The 19,986-nt window shown below is 41.2% G+C and overlaps 1 pseudogene; it reads right to left on the minus strand.

Moving 5' to 3' along the window:
* Window positions 1-13,713: 13,713 nt before the first annotated feature.
* On the minus strand, window positions 13,714-15,856 carry LOC125454858 (ferritin heavy chain B-like; annotated as a pseudogene).
* Between the last annotated feature and the right edge of the window lie 4,130 nt (window positions 15,857-19,986).

The following is a 19,986-nucleotide window of genomic DNA, read 5'->3' on the forward strand; positions in this document are numbered from 1 at the left end:
GACTGGAGAAACTGGGACTGTTCTCCTTAGAGAAGTTAGGGAGGAGATTTGACAGAGGTGTTTAAAATTATGAGAGGTCTGGGCAGGTTTAAGAGGGAAAATCTGTTCCCACTGGTCACACTTCCAAGAAGTGTAGGCACAGATCTAAACTGAATGGCAAACTTACCAAAGGCAACATATTGTAAAACATTTTTGCATAGCAAATGGTTAAGATCTAGTATGCGTTAACTGAATGTCTGGTAAGATTCAGTCATGACTTTCAAAAAGGAATTTAATAATTATCTGAAATGAAACAATTCGTAGGACCATGGAGAAGAATATGGATCGAGCAGCATTGCTTTTTCTGAGAACTACTACTAACTTAATAAGCACACTGGTTTCCTCTGTGCTGTAACTATTCTCTGATTCAAATACCGTGGTTCCATAGTATGGAATTCTCTAAACCTTCTGCTGGCCTCCCCCTTTATTATCCTCTGTAAAACCTATGTCATTAACAAAGCTTTAGCTCACTTTGCCTACAGTGTCTTTGGGTCAGTCTCTATTTTTGTATTATTACACTTCTGTGAAAGGTATCAAGATACTTTCCATGTTAAAGACACTATGCAAATGCAAGGTATTGTTATTCTTTCCTACATTGATACGAAAATAGTTTAGAATTAGATCTAGTGTATCATAAAGTGTAAATTTTACATTGACCTTTTTTTATAAATTGATAATTCTGCTTCCAAAACAGGCTCTGCACAATAACCAAACAAAATTACCTTTATTTTTCCTTCCTCACACACCAGTGTGGTTATAAAGCTGGAGCTTAACAGAAGGTTTAGTTCATGAAGCAGAGAAACCAAACTAACCAAGCACAGCTGAAAAGTATTCACTCTGCTATACAATCAGCTCTGATTCTTTGTTCCATTGTAGCTTTTCAGATCAGTTTGTGATGAAGATGGAGGTGGAGGTGGGGAAATGTGGGGGAACTAAGTAAAACAGTGAAGCCCTGGCAGATGGTGCTCAGTGTTTGGCTCCTGCTGGGCTCAGCAGGGCCTACAGCTTAGAGGGTTCAGACCATCAAAAGGACTTCTGCTATTGGGGGAATCGCAATGTCGACAATCCGTCTGCCACTTATCATTTTCTTTGCTTTTCTTCATTTGTATTAAATACAACTTGCGATCTATTTCTGAAGCCTGCACACAGGACTGCCCTGCAAAGAGTTTACTACTGCTGCACGATGGAATGGATAGAGCTGGAGATGTCACACAGGTAAGCAGGCTAAGAAAAGGCTAGGCTTAGATCCAGAGATTAGCAGCACCCCGCTGACAAAAACATTTCCAATGAAAACAATTAGTTAACTGTTGATGAGCCTGACCCGTCATGTGAGTAACTCTGATATATTCCATGCATTCAGTATAATAAAGAAGCTGTCATCAAACGTTCAATTATATTCATAATATAAAGATTGTTATAATGTCATCATGTTATAATTTTCTGTCTTGATTGAGAGATGGTATAAACAAGAGTTATATCAGAAATCAGGCAATGGGATAATATAATTTTCCACTAAGTGTTGGTATTAGTGAAGAGAGTGTTCAAGTTTCTGTTTCCTTATGGTGTAGAGCTGTGATAATTTATCTATGTGAAAGTAATAAAGAAATTAATACTGAAGCCAACTTTGTCATTGCACATTTTAATAAATTATAGTAAGTCATTTCTTCTTATAAGTACGTGAATCAATCAAATCATAGCCAACATTCAATAAAAAGTATAAAGTGTGCTATTCAACTACACTCTAAAGGAGAAAAACAATCCAGTAAAATTTTGTGGAAATAACATGAAAAGATCACAACCTAACTTTAGAATGATTCAAAAACATTATATTATGCAATTCATCATTTTTTTTACATTAAAGGTAAACTGCATTACCAAAAACGCATTTCTGAAATGCTTTCGTTGTTTATATGCTCTTGATATTTATGAATACATAATTGAAGTGTCTTCTGGAAGATTTTTGCTGTGCAGCAAATTTGTAAATGTGTGAAAGGTTTATAATTTCATTGCACTCCCAGAGGACTTCCTCAACTGAGTAGTTTGGCCATATCCCAAACAGTGACAATCTAAAGGTAGTGTATGTATTCCTGTGAGTGAATGGGCTTATAAATGTAACAATCATTACCTGTTTTAAAATGTAGCATCATTTATGAGAAAATAAATTGTCCTTCTTCTAACTTAACATATAAGAGCTCATTTGCTTCAGAACAAACTTTACTGCAATAATGCTGACCAGAAATAAGATCCCGATAAGGTTTAGAATGTTCATTTTAAACTAATATATTTTGCTTAACCTGAAGCTGAATTCCACTAGTATAATACTTTATTTATGTAAGGGCAAGTGGCAGATACTGCAAAAGGCTATGCATGTTACTTTGCTTATAGTGTATGGTGAGCTAATATGGTGGAAATAAATTTAAAAAGATGTTCAAATATTGGTACCAAGAAACAGTTCTATGTGGGAATAAGTGAAATTGTTTAAAGCATGGCATGTTTTACAGCTGGTAGCTATAATAATAGACTGAAATAATGTTGGCCAGAGCGACGCTTGATTTTAAGTACTGTTTAAAAATGATTGCCTGTTAAAAAGAATTAAAACTGTTGAAGGAAATTTCTCTTCAGTCCACTGCACCTTTTGCAGTCCTTAAGAAATGTCAATTAGCTGCAGCTGGACACTAAACACCACACAGGAGTCTTGCTGTCTCCTTTATTTTTCATCCAAACGGCATAATAAGATTTACACAATCCATTTTTATAAAACAAATGTGTTAATCTTTCAATTTGTTGCAGCATCTGAAAGTCCAAGGGTCGTGACCTTATCTTAAAGGAACAGCTCCCACGGGTTTAAGGGTTCACCAGAAAGACCCTGCAACAATGAGACACGTGCTGGTTAACTGTCATCAGGAAAGCAGTTATGGTTGACCAGTAGGGGTCTGTTATCCTGGAGAGGCTTTGTGAAGAAACGACACGTGCCAGCTGTCAGTGAGAATCTATTGTGGTAGGTTAGCATGAGCCAGCAGTCCACAGGACCTGGGTTACATTGTGAGGCTTAATAAGGAGAGTAATTACTTCTCCATAATAAATCCCCATAATCCAGATATGTACGTAAATGGATGGCAGAGCATGTCAAACCATTTACAGATGACATTCACCATGCTGTTAAAACATTAGCTTCATGTTTTGCACCAGCTGTGAAAAATGTCTATAAAGGGTGGAAAATTACATCTTATATTAGCATTCCTTATTTGTTTACCTTGTGAAAGTGGAAGGAAGATGATTGAATGGAGGAGATGATCATTCCTGCAAGTGATTTCTTTGATGTTCGATGTGGTTTAAATTAAGAATTTGACATTATTTTTTCTTTTGTAACAAGAGGGTGGATCTGCTCTTTTTGTTTCAAACCCAGGAAAAGAGTTACATAGAAAATAGTCAGCGATAATGAAGGTTGGCACAGATCTATCATTTATACAATATTTGTACAAAATAAGCAAGTAAATAAGAAGTCTTAGATGCTGAAATTCTGGGAAGTCAGCTGAGTCAGCAAGAACGTGGTGGAGCAGGACCTCTACTGACTATCACCCATTCGCAAAGACAGCATTTAAATCATAAGAATGCAATTACTATGCATTGTAGAATGCAGCTTGAACTCGTAAGGATATGTCAAAGGTGCCTGTGCCTTAACCCAATTAAGTTCTTAGATTAACTGCTGCATTTACTTGAAGTGGCATACAGTCGAGAAAACAGGATCTAGTTAATTAACAATATATGTTTAGTTTGTCGTGGAAAAGACTTATTTGTCTGTGTTTGTTTTGGAAATATTAGTAAAAGAATTTTTTAAAGAATATGTATTTCTACATCACTTTATTAAATGCATCAGAAATGTCCTTAAGAACTTCCTGAATTCCTTTTAAATACAGGCCTTGTTGGTATGCAGATAAACATCACTGACATTGTGAACACAAGTTTCTGAAAACAACTATGGAATGAACAATGAGGTAATCAGTTTTTGGTGAGTTTGATCCGGGAGGGGAATTTTGAATATAATGCACTGGAGTCTTCAGGACACATTTGAATCTCTATGCTTTGTATCTAGATCTGATGTGCAACTGTCCCCCAGTTCTAACAGCGTAGTTAGTGCCACAACCTTTTGATTACAGAGCAATGTTGAAACTAGCTGTAATGTGTTCACTCAATCGCTATGGTGGAGCAGTGTCTATTGCCAATATACCACTGCAAGAATGTTATTGGTAGTGGGGTAAGCATTGGGTAGCTTTCCCAATCTTGACCGTTTTGAGTGTTTTTAGTGAACAAGTAATGGTATTTTACTTGTGGAAGGAAGTGTCTGCATCCAGTGTCAAATGGAGCCCTACTTCTTCTCCTCCATTTGTTACCCCTTCCACCCCACTGAACCTAGGCCACTCCAGGACCTACCACCCTGGCTGTGGTGATTGCCTGGTCTTATTTGTGTGCTTGGCAACATGGTTCCTGTATGACGGGACTGTCTATAATCCCATTAGTGTCCACTCCTCCCATTTGCCATGACCAGGACTCCAGCCATTTGATGGCTAGAAGATTTTGGAAGCTGGGTCCTCCTCCCAGATGGGCCTGAGCCAATCAATGGCTCAATGGATTGTAAATCACTACAGCCTATTCAGCTAAAAGGAGACAGACTTAACCCTAATTTCCACACCATGAAAGAAAGTACACATTCTTAGAAGAAATTTTAACAATACACAAATGTGTCAATGATTGAAAGGATGTTAATAAAATGTAACAAACTTGAATGTGTTGATTGCTTCCAGAATGTAATTTGATGACATTTTTTATTCTTGCTATAAGGAAAAGAATGTGTTGTGATGTCTAACCAATGGATAGCTGCAGACTAGATAATCTCTGCAGGCAACTGTGAAGTATTGTCACAATCTCACAATAGTCTACAGAGATTCTGTAGTCTGTTGTCTCTACTAACAGCTTCTTAACGAGAATAACCTTATCAAACCATTGATTTAATAACCACTTAGGTAATATTATTCTATCAAAACCAAAGTGGGAGAGTGTTTATTATCCAGTATCAAAGACCTAATGTATTCACAGAAATACACTTTGTTATCCCAGATTCTCCAGCATCTGCAGTTCCTGCTATCTCTGAAACAGAGTTGAAATCTGTAATTTTGTAGATTTCAATTTAAAGATTAGATTCTAATCATGGGGAAAACTAGGCATTTCATCCTATGTGTTTAAATTTGAAGATTTACATCATATTTCAACATTAATGCTGTGAATTGACACAAGATGCTGCACAAGGTAGATCTGAGTGAAATGGGATCAAATAATTTGTTTCTGATGCAAGCAATAGTAATCCATTATATTTCAATGCCATGTCTAAGGTACTTCATTGAAAAGTTTATAACATTTACTAGTTTAGCATATGCAACTAAAACATAAAAGAAAAGGTTCGCTGATACTGTTAGTCTTTGAAACATATGCAAACATAACCCAGGATGACTGATTTAAGCTTCTGTACTATACTGAATGCATGGACATTTAATTTTCAGTGGTGCTACCTAACCAATCGAAAACTTCAATCATTATTTTTTAAACAAAGTGCACCTATCTTCCCTTCACTATCATGCGGAATAGCCTAAAACATGGAATTCCAAAATCTGCTTGGTAACATTCTACATTGAAGCTTATAAGTTAAATTCTAAGAATTTGGAGTAAACCGTGGGAAGGGATAAGAAATAGTCTGAAAGTAGAAATCAAGATGTGGATGTTAGAAGAGTTATATTGATGAGTGAAAATACTCAGTGGATTGGACCAAGATTCAATGATTGTATGATCACTCTTCCTAATTTATATTATCCTTGGATTTTAGAAACTCCACCATTGCAAACTGATTAAATTCATACAGATACCAATTTAATTGAATCAAATAATTTCTTGTCACTTAACAAATAAATACAGTGATAAGTGTAAGATGTCACCACATTCCAGTGCCATTTTGAGATACAGAAGTTATTAAGATATTACTAGAATATAACTAAAAACAGGGTTCTGCCTTCCTTCTTGTCCTCCGTTCAACATGGGAATGTTGGGGGCCTTCCTAAAGGGCATCATGCCCTCCACTGTCCCCTCATGCCAGCCTTTCCAGGACCCCTTCACAGGCCTACCACTCCACCACTGAGGGAACTGCTGCTCCCGTCGATCCACCAGGAGTGTTGATTCTGGCCAACTGCATTGCTGCAGCTGACCAACCCTGACCATAGATGCTGCCTTCGCCACCAACCACAGAGGATGCCATGCTGTTGCCGACATCTTGAAAGCTGGTGCCACCAGTACCACCTCAAGTCCTGTGCTGGGCCCTCCAATGCCGAAATTGCCATGCACTGGTCCCACCTCTCACCGCTGGGCCCACACTGACTATCTTCATGAGCTTTCTGAAGGCTTGCTCTCCTCCGCCCTGGCTCACTTTCACCAAGAAACTGACTCTTGCCACCCATGCCGCACGTGCCTTGGAGGCCAGGCCCGTTCTTGCCCTGCCAAAGATGCCAAAAGGGCCACCAAAAAGACAAGAAAGACAGCAGAAGAAAGGAGCAAAAGAAAAATGCAAAAGTAAGAAGAAAAATAACAAAGAAATCAGATGGAAGCGGACAAGCCTTGGGCCAGGAGCTCAGATGTAGCGCCACTGCTCCACCGCCATCTTGGACTTCAGGAAATTCAGGAAAGAAAGAAAAAATTCGACAAGCAACTCAAATTCCAAATGGGCATCCAAACTGATTAAATAATGGCCAATAAAAATTACCACAAGAAAGTGTTAAGTGTTGCATATAACTGGCATGGCTGACACTTCTTCAGCGACATTCCCCTACATTTTCCTGTTGGCTCTGAGGTCCATGTGCAGCATGGAACTGAAAGGCGATGGATCCACATATCAGTTGGCATTAAAAAAACCTTTGGGCAGCTGTGCAGTTGTGCAACCCACACATGCAATCCCATTCGCTCACCGTAGTCATTGTTTAAATTCCAGGCCATGTCCTTAGGCACATCTCGTTCAGTCACTGTTGCTCTGCCCTTGACCCCAATGCTTGTTGCATTGTTGCTGCCACAGTAGGGGAATATCACATACAGGCAAGCAACCAAACAACTGCAAGATGCATTTTTATTTATAGCCAGCAAAAGTAAGTGTAAACAAAGCAATTTGAGGCGCAGTTGCCCCCATTACGCAAACCAAATGCTGGCATGAGGATGAACACTATTTCACATTCCATGATTGTCTGCTGCACCCAGCTCCCATCTACTGAAACTGGGTGTCTATCAGGTACTATCTGGCTTATAGCTCTCGATGTGAATGACCTCTGTCATACACAGAGTGTGTTACCTCTTCCCTAATGTCCTCTCGCTTCTCCTCTGAACACTGCTCCCATTTCTGCAGTTCTTCAGCATATCACACATTGCCTCTCAGCCAGTTCCAACTGTGCAGAGCACGGCACACCAGGATGGTGCAGCAGACTCTACCAGACTATATCAGAGGGGTGCCCCAAGACAAGCAGTGAACCTGCATTTTCAGTGGCTCTCGTGCCTGTGACACAATGTCTCTGGTTAAAGCATGAGCAGCAATGTCTCTGCACTCTGCACTTGCCAGGAGGTCGTGCAATTGTTTCATGAGCCGTGAGACCATAAGACATAGGAGTGGAAGTAAGGCCATTTGGCCCATCAAGTCCACTCCGCCATTTAAATCATGGCTGATGGGCATTTCAACTCCACTTCCCTGCACTCTCCCCGTAGCCCTTGATTCCTTCTGAGATCAAGAATTTGTAGATCTCTGCCTTGAAGGCATCCAACGTTCTGGCCTCAACTGCACTCCGTGGCAATGAATTCCACAAGCCCACCACTCTCTGGCTGAAGAAATGTCGTCTCATTTCAGTTTTAAATTTACCCCCTCTAATTTTAAGGCTGTGCCCATGGGTCCTAGTCTCCCCGCCTTATGGAAACAACTTCCTAGTGTCCACCCCTTCTAAACTAGGGGCCCTTGTACCCCAGTAACTAGCCTTATAAGGCATCTGGACCCGTAGATGCACCAGGTATATTACAGTGCTCCAAGATCTAGGAGTCATGGCAGATGCCAGGGTAGCAGGTACACATCTCCAGGAAGTGGTGGTGATGATGATCACAGATCTCCTGCACATTAACTGAATCTTGATAAATTGCTTAGTGTTGTGATATGGCCCCCCCAGTGCCAAGTGTGTACATTCAATGGTACCCTGCACCTGGGATCCTACAGCACTGGCCCTGTCATCAGTCACTGACCTAATGTATTTGTGATTGGATGACTGAGGGATCCCACACAGGTCACCTGCTGCTCTCTGGGAGCGGCCAGTCAATAAGCTGTAATGGTAGGGGATTTTAACTTTCAAACATAGACTGCGACTGCTTAGGTGGATAGGAATTTGTTAAGTTTCTTTGTTACAATTTTCTTTATCAATATGTAGAAGTAATGCCAGAGAAGGAGCAAAACCCAACAATCTTTTGGGGCATAAAGCAGGGCAAGTGACTGAGGTGTGAGTGGGTGAGTTCTCTGTACATACTTCTATTAATTTTAAACTATTTATGGAAAAGGATAGAACTGATCAAAAGGTTAAAGGTTGAAATTGGAGCAAGGCCAATTTTAGCAGCATTAGACAGGTGCTCTCAAAAGTTGATTGGGAAGGCAGTTCACAGGTAAAGGGACAACTGGCAAGCAGGAGGCTTTCAAAAGTGAGATAAGGAGATTTCAAGGACAGTGTGTTCCTGTTAGTGTGAAGGACAAGGTTAGTAGGAATAGGGAACGTTGGATGACTCCGGTCAAGAGAAAGGAGGCATGTGTCAGGCTTGACAGTTCAGATTGAATGAATCCCTTAAGGAGTACAGGGACATACTTAAGAGGGAAATCAGGAGGGCAAAAAGGAGACATGAGATAGCCTCGGCACTTAAGGATCATCAAAAGAGATTCTGCAAGTGTATTACGGGCAAAAGCGCAACTAGGGAGAGAATAGGGCCACTGAAAGAACAACAAGGCTGCCTACGTGTGGAACCACAGGAAATGGGTGAGATAGTAAAAAATATGCAATGTCAGATTATGGAGAAAGACATGGAAGCTGGGGAATTTTGGGAATTAAATAGTGATATCTTGAAAAATGTCCTCATTACAGAAGAAGAGGTATTAGAGGTCTACAAACATGTAAAGGTAGATAAATCTCCAGGACTAGATCAAGTGTATCCCAGGACATTGTGGGAAGCTAGGGAAGAGAAATGTTGGGCTATGTGTATCAAAAAACCATGGATCAAGTGCTAGAAGACTGGAGGGTGACTAATGTTGTGCCTTTACTTAAGAAAGATTGCAAGAAAAAGCCAGGGAAGTGTAGACTGGTGAGCCTGACATTAGTGGTGAGTAATTTGTTGGAAGGGGTTTTGAGGGATAGGATTTACCTGCATTTGGAGGTATAGATAGTGTGCATGACACCAAAATTAGTGGTATAGTGGAGAGTAAAGAAGGTTATCAAAGAATACAACGGATCTTAATAAGCTGGACCAATGGGCTGAGGAGTGGCAGATGGAGTTTGATTTAGATAAATATGAGGTGTTGCATTTTGGTAAAACAAACTTACAGAGTTAGTGATAAGGCCTTGAGGAGTATTGTCAAACAGAGAGACGTAGGGGTGGCGACACAGGTGGACTGGGTAATGAAGAAGGTATTGGCATGCTTGCCTTTACTGGTGAGAGCATTGAGTATAGAAGTTGGAACGTCATGTTGTTGCTGTACAGGACATTGTTGAGGCCACTTTTGGGATACTGTCTACAGTTCTGGTCACTCTGCTATAAGGAAGGATATTATTAATTTGGTAAGGGTGCAAAAGAGATTTACAAGAATGTTGTTGGACTGGAGGGTTTGAGTTATGAGGCTGGATAGGATGGGGCTTTTCTCCTTGGACCATAGGACATTGAAGGTTGACGTTATAGAGATTTATAAAATCATGAGAAAATTTGATTAGGTGAGGAGCAAAGGTGTTTTCCTGTGGTAGAGGGGTTCAAAACTAAAGGGCACCAGAGGTGAGATAGGAAAGCTTTAAAAGGGACCTCGGGGGCAACTGTTTCACACAGAATGTGGTGCAAATATGGAGCGATCTGCCAGAAGAAGTGGTCGAGACAGGTACAATTACAGCATTTGAAAGACATTTGGAAGTTACATGGACAGGAAAGGATTAGAGAGATAAAGGCCAAACAAAGGCAAATGTGTCTAGTCAAGCTTGGGAAACCCGGTCAGCATAGATGAGTTAGACCGAAGGGCCTTTTTCTGTGCTATATGACTCTTTGACTCTATAAAGGTTCAAAGCAGCAGTCACTTTCATTGCCACCGGACTAGGTCGGCTCCCCATTTCTACAGCTTGCTGGTCTCACTCCATCATAGTCCCATCAATGTCCTCCGACATATGGAGTCTGTGTTGACACTGCACCTCATCCATTCTGGGGGCATGGAATCAGATGAAATACTCTGGAATTGGGTATTCTTTGTCCTCCGCAGTGGACTACTGCTGCTCCAAGGCTGGCCATTAGCATTGATCTTTCTGTCATCACCATTTTAGAAAGGCAGCCCTACTGTCCCACCAGCAGCCGGGTGCTGTACTCTCAGTAGAATTGATCTACATTGGGAACACAAGGTTCTTGTGTCTCAGAAAAGTCAGTGGTAGCATCCCCCTGCATTTGAGAACTGCAAATACCCTCCAGCCAGTGATTCGTGCAGCTCTTCAGAAACAAGGGCCATTTCTCCATCATTCATTCAGCATGTACTGCTACTTGGTGAACATTGCATGGTGCCTGAATGACCAAACATTACACCAAATAGGGAATCCATGCTGGGCTCTAATCACCCTCCTATTGTCAGACCCACTTCAATCATAAAGATTCTCATTACATTCATTAAAGTTCCTTTCCCTTTTTCTTTCTTTTTCCTCCTCTTTTCTGCAGTTATTCCTCCCCCTCTCCCCAATCTTTAACTTCTTAGACTTCCCTACCCAGAGAGAATGGAGAATGGAGGAAAGTCCGAGTCCAACCATTCTCTGGAAACAAGTCGGAGACGGGGCGTGTCCCAGAAGAAAGTCTCAGGCCGGAGTTGGAGCAGGAACGGACCGAGCCCAGGCCGACCTGGGAGACAAGTTCTGGAGGCGAATCGTGGGCCGGAGCCGGAGCCAGAGCAGGAACAGACCGAGCCCAGGCTGACCTGGGAGACAAGTCCTGGAGGCGAGTCGCAGTCTGGGGAGCCCAGCATGTGGAGGCAGCGAGACCTTGTGATCTGAAGCCACCAGGCACGCATTCAGTGAAAAGGAATACAATCTGATTGCTTTTAAAGATGCTTTTTATTCTTATTCTGGACTTAGAGTAATTTGTGTTCTTCTTAAAACTTTGTATTCCTATGCTAGATTTTTTTCACTCTTTCAATTCTGTAATAAACAATTGAAGTGCCTGTATCTAGGCACCCTGTACCTAAGATGGCGCTAAAGAGGCGACATTACAGACTCCTCACTGCACTCATTCGCATGCACGTGACAATAAAGGCCATTCTAAAGTCCATCGTAATAGCTACATGACAGATGATAAGGTAATTGTTTCCACCTCCCACAGCATCCTTGCAAATTTCAAAAAGGTTACATTGGATAGTGACAACACTGGACCTCACCCCCCGATCTGATCACCAAGTACCATCCTCGAGCTTCATATCCCCTTTTACTTTGTACTATCCGAATAGACCATTTGCACCACCACAACCGCCACCGCCATGGCAATCATGCAGAGGTCCATCACATTGAACTTTGCCTCTAACTGTCCTCCTGATATTACATCTTCATGAAGCCTCCCCAGTCCTCAATGCTCCCCCTATTGGTGGCTGTCAAAAACATTTCTCCCATAGCTGGCCATGCCACTATTCCATATGGGCACCTTGTACCTTGATTTGACCCATCACCATCTTTGTCCCATCTCAACCCATGCCTCTGCTTTCCCAACCCAGCACTGACTGCCCCATGCTCTCTTATCAATGATTCCACTGCCCCCAAACTCTGCCTCCACAACATCCTCCTTAACAATCAAGACATGGAACCCAGGACGACATTCACCCCAGAACTCAGTCCAACATCAATACACACTTCCTAGACATGACCCGATCAGACCTCTGACCACTGTCTTTGCAGCTCCCTGATTGACCACATGCAATTCCCTCACTGCATGTAATGGTCCTACAAGACTGACCGATGTTGGATTCTATTATGTCAACAGTTCCTCCTGAGGGAACTTGATTTGATGTGTTATGGGCCAGGGCAGATCCCCATCCAAATATTTTAAGAAGGTAGTCTAAACCCTAACATTTTCTTATCTTAAAGACAGATGTGAAGTGGGCTTTCCAGGTATTACATAACTGGGCAACCCACTCAGCTTTAAGTGAAAGAAAATTTATATAAACACTACAGTTGAAACACAAACACAAGAAAGTGGAATTTAGAGTAACTTAATCATTAGAAAACCTAACCAACCCAATACAGGAGCTTAACTAATTAACTGTTCCAATATAGTAACATCCCACAAACACAGCCTCTGGCAAAACTTCAAACACAGATTCTTACAGGCAGGAGGGAACAACATGCAGAGAAAGATTTCAGCGAAAGTCAGAAGAATCCTTTTGTCAATAAATATGGAGTTGGACAAACACAGCATCAGAAAAACAGCAAAGTCAACATTTCAGGCCAAAATCCTTTATCAGGACTGGGGAGGAGAAGGGGAGCCCAGAAATAAATAGAGCGAAAGGTTTGGGCCTAGGGAAAGGTTAGTGGGATGGTGATAGGTGGATGCAGGTAAAGGCGTTATAGTGATTGGTCAGTGGCAAGGGTGAAGCGGATAGGTGAGTAGGAAGATGGACAGGTAGGAAAGGCCAAAGAGGCAGGAGATGGATAAGGCTGGGCATGGAGGGATTTTGAAACTGGTGAAGTCAATATTCAGGCCCTTGTGCTGTAAGCTCCCCAGTTGAAATGTCAGGTGTTGTTCCTCCTGTTTACATCTGGCCTCACTCTAATAGTGGAGGAGTGGGAAGGGGGATTCAAATGGATGGCAACCGGAAGGCCGGGTTAGTTGGTGCATGCAGAGTGAAGATGCTCCACGAGTCAATGCTCCAGTCTGCTTTTGGTCTCTCCGATATAAAGGAGACCACTTCAGGAACAGCGGACGCAACAAATTAGATGGGATGAAGTGCAGGTGGATATCTACCAGATTTGGAATGGTTGTTTGGGGCCTTGGGCAGAGGTGAGAGGGGAGGTGTGGGTCAGATGTAGCTCCTGTGGTTGTGGAGAAAGGTATCGGGTATGGTGGAGAGATTGGTGACGAGTGTGGAGCTGACAAGGGAGTCAGAGAAAATTACAGCATAGAAACAGGCCCTTCAGCCTCCAAGCAAATAATTTTTTTTTGATTGTTGAACCATTTATTTTACCATGGTTAAAACTATTACATTTCACAATAGAGAGCCTAGATCTCAGCTCCTTCTACAACTTAAGCACAAATCACCACTTCCCATTCTTGCTCTCCACCACAGGAAGGATAGATAATATGCAATTCTTCACAGTATCAAACCAAGCTTGCTGCCTGCAGTTAGTTCAGTCACTCTCCCATATCATTCTCAGGGGCTCCCAGTCTCTTCAGGTTGGTCATGTGATCTCCCAGTTTCTTGATGATTTTCACTTGCTCATCCAAGTAGTGCCTCTCCAGGAAGTCACACAGATAAGGGTCTGTGTGGTCAGAGGTGAGTTTGTGCAGATCCAGCAGACTCTGGTTCACATTCTTCTCCATCTGCAGAGCTGTCTGCATTGTCTCTAGACCATTGCCTCACTCATCCTGCTCTGGCTTCTTGATGTCCTTCCTTTAAGAGGACTTGTTTAATCTGAATGCCATCAGTTTCTCAGCATGTTCCCATTCCTCATGGGACTGCTCCTTGAAGAACTCAGCAATGTGATGCAGGGCATCATCATCCCAGTCAAAGTAAAAGGATATGGAGAGGTAAACATAGGAGCAATAGAGCTCCAGGTTGATCTGCTTGTTAATAGCATTCTCACAGTCCTTATGGTAGTTCTGATGCACTTGGGAGGCGAGCTTCACTATTCCTGCTCACCATCACCCAGACAACTCTAGAACTAAGCCGAAGTGAAAGGTACCTGCGGAAAGTAGACAGGTGTGGGGAAGGAAATATCTTTCTCATAGTGATATCTGATTGTAGGTAACAGAAATATCGGAGGACAATGTGTTAGATTTGGAGGTTGGTAGGATGGTACCTGAGGACTAGGTGGACACCTTATTGCTGTTGGAGGGAGGAGTTTTGAGGGCAGAAGTGTGGGAAATGGGGGCGATGCGATTGAAGGCATCCTTAATAACAGAGGATGGGATACAACGGTCTCTAAAGTAGGAGGATATCTGGAATGTCCTGGAGTGGAACACCCCATCCTGGGAGCAGATGCAGCAGAGGCAGAGGAATTGAGGGGATGGGATAACGTTTTTGTAGGAGGGTGGTTGAGAGGAGGCGTAGTCAAGGTAGTTGTGGGAGTCAGTGAGTACTTTAATGAAGCTTGCAACACTTTTGGCACTTTGGCTAAAAAACAAGAAAAAACACTCCTGATGAAGGGTGTAAACCTGAAACGGTGACTCTCCTGCTCCTCTGACGCTGCCTGACCTGCTGTGTTCTGTCAGCTCCACACTGTATTAACACTGACTCCAGCATTTGCAGGTCTCACTATCTCCAGGAAAAAATCTGAACTGGGAGAACTGGTCACTCCCCTTCCATTGTTAAACTGTACTCCCTGGTGTCTTTGGGCCTCGACCTTCACAGCCTGTCTTCAAAAAAACCAAGGACAGAATTATGTTTTTAATGTGACAGCAGCATCACACTTAAAAATGGAACCATCAGTATACAAAGATGGCTTCATTTTAAAACCCTTAGTCTTACTTTATTGGTACACTACAATACATGCACAATGCAGTAGCAAATATGCACTACTACATTCTATTTCAGTCCATTTACACCTGCCACTGCATGTCTCCATCTGTCTTCATCCAAGTCATGACAACACGCTGCTAATTACGTTTTCTCATCTCACCATGTGTATAATTCTCAAATTGAATGGTTGCAGTAATAAGCTCCATCTAAAATATTGGAATTTCTGTACTTAAATTTCTCCAAAAACTTTAATGCGGTATTGTCAGTATATACAATTGTCTAAGGCACATTACTGGTAATATAAATGTTGAAATATTGTAATGCCAACACCAAGCTCAAGGTTTTCCTTCTCAATCATGAATATCCAATTTTCTGGAGAAATATCCATAGGTCTTTCTATCTTGTTGTCTTCTTGTAAGAGTACAACACCAACACCCACATCATTCGCATCGATAGCCCCTTGAATGGCTTTGTGTAATTAGGTGTGGTTAACACTGGGGCAGTGGTTAACACTGTTTTCAGGCTGTCAAATGCTGCCTGACTGTCTACCATCCACTGAAATTTTCTGCACTTCTTCAATAGGTCAGTCAATGGAGAAACCACACTGCTAAAATTCGGTACGAATTTCCAATAAAATCCATTCAATCCCAGGAATCATAGTACTGCTCTCTTCATCGATGGTACGGGAAACTCACCAATAACCTTTGTTTTCACACTGTGTTGGGCCAGCTTTCCATGTCCGATAACATGGTCCAGGAATGTGACTTGGGCTCTTTTGAATTCACTCTTACTCAGGTTGATGACCAAGCCTGCCATGCAAAGTTGATCAAACAATTCTACTACATGTCGCACATATTCTTTCCATGTGTGACTAAAAATCGCCAGGTACCCCACACATAACAAAGTGTGGAGCTGGATGAACACAGCAGGCTAAGCTACATCTTAGGAGCACAAAAGCTGATGTTTCAGGCCTAGACCCTTCATCAGAAAATGGGGATGGGGGAGAGGATTCTGAAATAAATAGGGAGAGGGGGGAGGTGGACCAAAGATGGATAGAGGAGAAGATAGGTGGAGAAGAGAGTATGGGTGGGGAGGTAGGGAGGGGATAGGTCAGTCCACGGAAGGCGGGCAGGTCAAGGGGGCGGGATGACGTTAATAGGTAGGAAATGGAGTTGTTTAAACCAGACATGATTTTATTGGTTAGTCTTTGAAATGTGACTGGCACATCTTTCACACCAAATGGCTGGACTTTAAATTGATGTAGTCCATTTGGTGTCATCAAAGCCGAAATTATCTCCGCTGTTTCAGTTAAAGGTACCTGCCAGTGTCCTTTGCGTAAGCACTACTTAAAAATATGAGTTGCTTGTCCCACCTTCTCAATACAGTCTTCCAAATGTGGAATTGGATATGAAGTAGATTTTGTGACTGTGCTGACTTTGCGATAGTCTATGCATAATTATTGGGTACCATCTGATTTAGGTACCATCACTATGGGTGGGCTCCAGTCACTGCAGCTCACTTTGATTATGTTGTCTTAGAACATGCATTCAATCTCTTTTTAAACCTGTGCCCACTTTAGAGTCTTAAGTCTATAAGGATGTTATTTAATTGGAACAGCAATTCCTAAATCTTTATCAGGCATAACTAAATTAGCACTTCCCAGTTTATTCCCAAATATTTCTACATGCAATAGTAATAACTCTTTTAGGTCATTTTGATCTTCTTCTGGAAGGTAATAATAATTTATCCCAATTTTTGAGAACTTCCTCATTGTTCAATCTAATTTGAGGAATGTCCAATTCAGAGTCCTTTGAACTTGGTTCTTCACTCTGTGTTGTAACTAGTAACACATTCTTCCTTTGCTTTCCTTCCCTATCAAAATACTGTTTGAGCATATTCAAATGGCTGTGAGACTTCTCTCTCTATGAAGCCCTTATCAAATATTTCACCCTATTCAATCTCCTTTTGATTTGAGAAAGTCCACTAAACCTTGCTTTTAAAGTTTCACTTATGACTGGAAGTAACACTATCTTCACTAGCAAAACAGCAAACTTTGATTTCTTGCCTGTTTCCTGTTTCATCATATGTTGTGATATTCTCAGATGCTTTCTAGCCAATCTCCCACTCTGGTTAATCATTCCCTAAAATTTGACACCTAGTCCGAATATGTGGTCTATGAACTAGGACTCACCAATTTCTCCTTAATTAATTTCAGTGGACCTCTGACCTCATGCCCACAAGCTATTCCAATGGACTCAATTTGGTTGATTCATTTGCTGTATCCATATTTGCAAAAAATACAAATGGAATTTTTATCCCAATCGTTAGGATAGTCTTGATTTTGAGCCCTTAACATAGAGTTTAAAGTTTAATGCCACCTTTCTCGCACTCCCTGCAATTCTGGATGGTACACAGTAGATTTGATTTGTTTTATTCCTGAGCTACCCATAACTTCCCTGAATAATTTTGATGTAAAGTTTGATCCTTGATCTGATTGTATCTCCGTGGGTAGTCCGTATCAAGTGAAAAATTTAAATAATTCTTGTACAATCCTTTCAACTGTAATATTGCATTATTGAATGGCCTCTGGAAATCTAGTTGACACATCCATTATTGCCAACAAGTACGGGTTCCCACTTTTCGTTTTAGGTAGGGATCCTATGCAATCAATTAAGACCATTGTAAAAGGTTCCTCAAATGCAGGACTGGGTATTAAAGGTGCTGGTTTTATCACTGCCTGAGGTTTTTCAATTACCAGACATGTATGACATGTTTGGCAAAATTCGACTAAATCTTTACGCAGTCCAGGTCAGTAAATTTTTTTTGTATTTTGGATAGAGTTTTTCTTTACTCCCAAATGATCTCCTCTTGGTAATTCACGTACTACCCACAATACCCCATTTCTATAACTCACTGATAATACAACCTAATGAACTTCTGCCCATTTCTCATTCGCCTAAATATGTGATGGTCCCCACTTCCTCACCAGAACATCATTTTTTACACAGTAATATTTGGGAATACACTCAGATTCTTCTTCTGTGTATGCTTTTTGATACAGTTTTTCATCTTTCTATTGTAACTCAGTTAATTTCTCTGAACTAAAAATATCCACTTTGTCCTCAACCTGTTCTTGTTTTTTCTCAACCAATTGATCAAACACGGTCTCTGATAATTCTACTTCAACTTTCTTATCATTATTCTTTAATTTCTCCTCCTGTTTCAACCTATGGCTTTGTGATCTTGTTATCACACAGTCAGGGAAAATCCCAGGATATACTTTCTGTAATACCGCAGTTACCTGATTTTCCACTAGTTTTTCAACCACAGGAGGCAGCACTCCTACCCATGATCCAGCTATGTCCATTACCAAGAGTGAATTGTATTCCTGGAGCTAAGAGTTCCTCCAGTACTTCTAACACCACTTCTCCACTTTTCACTGGACAAGCCAACCTCACTCTATATAATGGAGTACTTCTCTCCTCACCATGAATTCCGCACACTAGCACCTTTTCTGGCAATAGTCCTTCTGGGCTACATGTCTCCTCATCTCTTAACATCAAAGATTGTGATGGCACCATATCTCTTAATACTGTAAATTCTTGACCTGCTGCTCCTGGCCTGTGCAAGTAAACCTTACCTTCACAAGTAAATGGTTTAAGAAGATCTGGCACTTGCTTTTCAACCAACCTCTGGCCAGGTTGTACATTCTGGTGCAGCTTTTTATTCTTCACTGTGCTTTCCTTCACCACTTTAACAAAAGTCACTGGCTTATCCTGTTTTCCGACGTCCACCTTCCCAGTGCTTTTCCTAAACCATCAACATTTCGACTTGCTGTGGCCTACTTTATTTCAGTGAAAACACCTGAGCTTTTTAATTTCTCTTTCCCCTTTTTGGGTTTCCTTTTCACCGTTTGGTAAGTTACCCTTATTATCTTCCATGAAATCTACCTTCTCCCTTACCGTCTGAGGATTTCTCTTTTTCCAAATTTCTATCCCTCAGGAATTGAAATTGATGTCAGAAGCCAAACTTTGATTTATGAACCAACTCATAATCATCAGCCATTTCAGCTGCTAATCTTGCTGTTTTAACTCTCTTCTCTTCCACTTGAGTTCTCATTACCTCAGGAAGTGAATTGTTTAACTCCTCCAAAATAATTATCTCTCTAAGAGCATTATACGTTTGATCTACTTTCAATGCCCTAATCCACCCTTCAAAATTACTTTGTTTGATCCTTTCAAACTCAATGTATATTTGAACAGGATCTCTCCTTAGATTCTTGAAACATTGCTTGTAAGCTTCTGGCACAAACTCATGGGCACTTAAGATGGTTTTCTTCACATTCCCCAGATACATCCTCTGACAGTGATACCAATACCTCACTAAATCTACTTACCAACTTTGTTTGAATCAACAAAAGCCACATGGTTACCAGCAACTTCATTTGTTTAGCCATTTTCTCAAATAAGATGAAAAAGGCGTTTACATCCTTGTTGTTGAATTTAGGCAATGCTTGGATATATTTAAACAGATCCCCATCAGGCCTTTGACTACGATGGGTTTGTTCATCCTCGCTATTCTCCTCACTAAACCTACCTTCTACCTTCACCTCCATCCTTTTAAGTCAACTTTTCTGTCTAATTGCCACCTTCTAAAATTCAAACTCTCCCTCTTTCTGCTTTTCTTCTTTTTGTTTTTCCCTTTCTTCTGCTCGGGTCTTCCTCCCTTTTCTTTTTTGCTTTGCTAGGCCAATTGTGTCCTTTTCTCTTTCCTCTACTTTTAACTATAACTCAAACTGTTTCCACTCCCTTTCATGTTCAAGCTGCTTCATCTGCAATTGAATTCTAGCCATTTCTGAAGGTTCCGTTGGGATTTCCAGCAAATTTAAATGTTGAGCTGTTTCTGTAATTACCTTTCCGTTTCTCACAAAGGCAACCCCAACTCCA

This window comes from Stegostoma tigrinum, chromosome 9, assembly GCF_030684315.1.
Source record: "Stegostoma tigrinum isolate sSteTig4 chromosome 9, sSteTig4.hap1, whole genome shotgun sequence".
In the NCBI taxonomy this organism is placed as follows: Eukaryota; Metazoa; Chordata; class Chondrichthyes; order Orectolobiformes; family Stegostomatidae; genus Stegostoma; species Stegostoma tigrinum.